Source organism: Cynoglossus semilaevis, chromosome 19 (assembly GCF_000523025.1).
Source record: "Cynoglossus semilaevis isolate Cse_v1.0 chromosome 19, Cse_v1.0, whole genome shotgun sequence".
In the NCBI taxonomy this organism is placed as follows: Eukaryota; Metazoa; Chordata; class Actinopteri; order Pleuronectiformes; family Cynoglossidae; genus Cynoglossus; species Cynoglossus semilaevis.
This window is the reverse complement of record NC_024325.1, coordinates 608,549-613,543: the sequence shown is the minus strand read 5'-3', so window position 1 is coordinate 613,543 and position 4,995 is coordinate 608,549.

Below are 4,995 nucleotides of genomic sequence, written 5' to 3'. Positions count from 1 at the left end.
TGAGGCTGATGTCTGGATGTCTAGATGGTACAGCCCCACATACTTGGCGCCTCCTAGGGGCAGCTTGTTTGCAGCAGATCTGCTTTTAACACATCAAATTCCCCAGTGTGGGATCAATGAAGTTCACGTTATGTGTTTCACTACTGTAGCAGTTATCACACCTGCGGTACGCGTCTGTTTTATATACAGAAAAGTCCTCGGATCGATTCCCAGAGGTGCCACATACCTAATGGCGCCTCCTGAGGCAGCCTCCAGTATATTGGACACTATGAATTTGTTGCAAATAATCCATCTCCACCAATCCAAATGGAATGATATATTCGATTATATTTGATTTTATTGAAGAAAACGAGGAGGCTGTTTTTTTTTTTTTTGTTGTTTTTCATGGAAGACAAATGAGAATATTTTATTTCAAAATCCAAGCGCCATACCTTAAAAATTCTTCACTGACTACTCTAGAATGACATTATTTTTCTTCATAACAGATCCTTATCCTGCACTGCTTTATTTATTAATGAGCGTCTTGCAAAACCGTTTTAAAAAATATGTTAGACCAATGCTGACCTCTACAGGTGAATATGTACGCTGCAGCCATATTGGGGGAATAATTCAAATCCTGTCCTGTTGGAACCCCTCATTAAAAAAAAAAGAAGAAAAAAACAGTACAAACAAAAGTAAATGCTATTTAGCGATTCTCTGGTGTGAATGGCTGGACCTTTCTTAAATGACAACAGGACACAGAGGCCTGAGGTTGAACAAAATAAGAGGAAAAGACTGCGAGGAACGCAAGCGCTGCTGAGGCATCGAAAGCCAATAAAAAGCCTAATTGAGGTCAAAATTCACCGACGCAGCAACAGGAAGGCGGGCGGTTAAACCGATAACAGGCACCGGTCTGACTGCACTGGAGGACGTACGGCAGTGGAAGACGACATGGTGGCAATGGAGCACAAAGTGGAGATGACAGCCTTTAGGACACAAGTGACAGGAGTAGTGGGGTAGACTGAGCACCGCTCAGTGTGTGTCAGGCAGTGGGAGAGCCTTCCTGGTGCAACAAGTATTAATGTTGACTGGCATGTGAGCTAACAGGAGGCGCGGGGGTCTCTTATTCACCGTGAGCGCTCGGCAGACCGCTTCTCACAGCTGACTGGTCAGCCAAGGAGTGGAGTTATAATGATGTTTCGCTGCACACATATTCGGAAAGGTTGTCAAGCTGAACTCGTGTTTTCTTACTTGTGCAAAGGCTCCGGTGCACGGTGAGGTCTTCTGGACCTGTCTGAGACTCCAAGTCCATTTAATGGCCTGTTAAGGTGCATGGAAATGTTTAAGTGCTTATTCCTGGTGGTCTTTCTGCATGAACTTTGCAAGTTCTCCACCATGTGTGTCCGGATTTCTTCTTCTTCTTTGCACAAATCAAAAATATGCTTTAAAGCAGGTGTGTCCTAAAATTGAACAACGGGGGTTGGATCCGGTAGCAGGTAGATGGAGCAGTTCATGTGAACTAATATAATTGATATGTAAAAGTCATGCATGAAGGCTTGTTATTAAAATTCTAAAATGCTTTTATCATGTTATCATCTATTGGGGAAACATGGGCATTGCAGGAAAAAAAAACAAAAGTATAATGATAATATAAATAAATTATATAATTTGGAAAAGTTTGGCGGGCCGGATTAAAAAGATGAACGGGGCCCTATCCGGCCCCCGGGCCTTAGTTTTCCTATGCCTGCTTTAAAGGTTTATTAAGGTTAATTGCACACTAGAAAGGTAACCAGGTTATCTAAACTGACCATGATATGAATCTAGCTGCCCATCCTTTTGTAGTTTAACTTCCTTGTCGCTTTTTGATCAAATGATACATGTCAAATGTACTTCATGTAAAAAAAAACCTTTCAATGTTACCTGACATAATGTCTTCAGTAATGTAGCCATTGTCAATACTGTTGTTTTTTTTGTTTTGTTTTGTTTTTTATGTCTTGGATTGAACTGCATGTATTTTTTAGCAAAAGAACTACACTATATATTCACAGTTTTACAAATACATTTGTTGATTTGCACAGTTACAGAAAATACAACAAAAGAATATTGTCACATATCAAGAAATAGGATTCATGTTTTTTGGGGGGATTTTTTTGTTTTTTACTGGCGCTGTTACATTTTATTTGGATTCATTCATTTGTTTAATCATTCATTAATTCATTCATTTATTCTACTTGATTCATATATATATATATATATATACACATATATATGTATATATGTGTGCATATATATGTATATATGTAGTGTAGCTGTTTAGTTTCAGCATAAACCGCCTTAATTTATAATATAAGGTCATTTTTTATCTAAACGTTATTCCCGGTTAGCTTTATGTATAACGACAGACTACAATATCTAAACATTCACCTTAGCATGATATGCTACATTGTTTACATGTATATGTAGCTTTCAGCTTCTCTCGGTGGGTCCAAAGCAAATGTCGTCATTGTCAGCGATGACATGTTGTTTCAGTATAAAATGAAACAGGTGAAGGAGAGGGGAGAAAACGAGTCCTTTCCACTGATGCAGCTTGGTCTGACAAGAATTTAATGTTGTTGATTCCTACAGGCTTTCTGTGCCAAGCGTTGGTGACAGGAGGTTTCCGCTTGAGCGCTCCAATAACAAGTCTCTTTCCACCTGTCTCTCGTCCCCGTGACATTCGTGTCAGGTTATCAAAAAGCGGAAAAAAACAAGGGGGGGGGGAAGCCTGCACACTGAGCCTACAGTTTAATAATGCAGGTGAGGACCCTGAAAAAACTCAGGAGGCGAAGCAAAGTGAAAAGAAAAGAAAAAAATACCGAACCCAATAATCTGTGAGCAGGGTGAGATTCAGGTGTAGTGATTTTTCATTTTAGTTGATTGTTGTGTAAGCAGCCATGTTGGATCGCAATATTTTTACTTTGACCTTTACTTTACTTCTCTGCAGTCTGATTTACAATTGTAAGAACCTGAAAAGAGCATCTTATTTTCACTATTCATTTAACGGCATCTCCATGGTTCATATCCATCACCATTCCTCTTTCAATGACACTGACACCAACACAAATATATACAGGAACATAGCTGTCGTACAAAGAACGTTTCTTTTATACAAATGGACAGAGCACTCTTCTTGTGTCTAAGCAATTCATATTTACTGTAAACAAATTAAAGTATAGAGATGAGTGCAGCACAAATTTAATTTTGCCCTCCAGACGCCCCCTTGAGGTGAGGCAGAGTACTGCCTGCCTCTCCTGCTGACTTTTCTCTGCACTTTCTTCGTAAGATCAGCAGAAACAATTCTCTCGCACAGACATTAAAGACATTACACAGACTGTAGAGAGTCGTGCTGTAGAACAAATAGTTCTGTAAAGTTCATATTGGCGACATGCTGAGGAACAGAAACGGGCTGTTTTGGCCCTGCATTTGATCTTGAAATGCTCAAATTTGGCGATTTTTACTTAATAAAATGTCAAAAAAATGTGTAATGTGTAAAAAATATTAATATTTATTCTACGTATTTTGAGGGCCTGTCCGCTGGACAGTAGTGTACCACTGCTGTAATGCTTGAATGACAACAAGCCTCCAGTCACTAGGTGGCAGCACCTCATACAGTGGTTTGTACAGATAAAGATATACATGTAATCAGGTTCTTAATAGTATTTCAATTGCGGGGGTGTGGTTAGAGGGCGGGGGGACGTCAAAATATTTCTGTCCCCGGGGGGTTGGGGGGGGGCACTGGCTTAATATGAAACTGTTTCTGACAAAAAGTGCTTAATTTTATTCCCTGTTTTTAAGCTGGACTTGAATCCTTTTGGTTTTATTCTGGAAAGTAGTTAAAGGCTAAAGGTTAAAGGAGGGATTGTGTTTGTACTTTTTGCTCTCATGTGAGAATCCGTGTGCGTGTGCACATACAGATGTGTGTAACGGAGGCGAGGAGTGTATTAGAGATAATAGCTTTTGTATTTTTAAACCCCCTGAAATGTCCACTTATCCCAGCTACTAAGTTTACGCAACGATGCCCATGCGGGGTGGAGAAAAGCAGGTCAGCAGGACGAGTGAGAGAACCACATGTGCATCCACGGACAGCCTCGGGATTATTACTCACAAAATGTCTTAATTCCTCTGTTCACTAATGATGTGGGTAGAATGCCCCCTAATCTCCATTCCATTAATTAAAGAGTGTACGAGCTCATGGAAAACCTCACCATCTGCTGTAGTTTATTGCCGAAGACAGATTGTGTTTTCAGTTTACAACCAAGGAACAGAGTGTTTTAGAGGAAAGTGGGTGAAACTGGGTTAGGATGTGGTGAGGCGAGACTAATACGCAAAAAAAAAAAAACAACTTGTGTTCTAGTTCCGATAAATAGAAATCTAATTTTTATACGTGACGTGTTCTTTGTTGTAAGGCAATTATGTCAGCGAGTTTAATCTCGGTGGTAATGTTATAATTTAGGACCATTTAATCACAAATGTTTGTTTTTTTTTCAAATGCCAATAACATATAAGAATCTGCTTGAAATACCAATATACTAATATATATATATATAATATATTTTGATTTATTTTTTGTTGTTGTTGTTTAGAAAGTTAACCATTTTTGAGAAATAGTTTCAAACTTGAATTGTGTCAGTGATAAATGTGACTTATTTCAATAAAACATAATTAATGATCGGAAAACGGTTAAGCATTTTGGGGATGTAACTTTTTATAATGACAATATTGTGTAACATTAACTGAGCCCTGCATGCTGGTGTATAAGCGAGTATAAAGTGCAGTGGTTCTCAAACTGTGGTACGTGTACCACCAGTGGTACGCGAGCGCTCTCTAGTGGTACGGGGGGAAAATTCATATTTTCACATTTACATTTTTAAATGAATAAATAGTGCTGTCCAGCGCTGAAATAGTGCTTTCCGGTGCTGAGATGTTGCTGTCCGGCGCTGAAATAGTGCTGTCCGGCGCTGAAATAGTGCTGTCCGG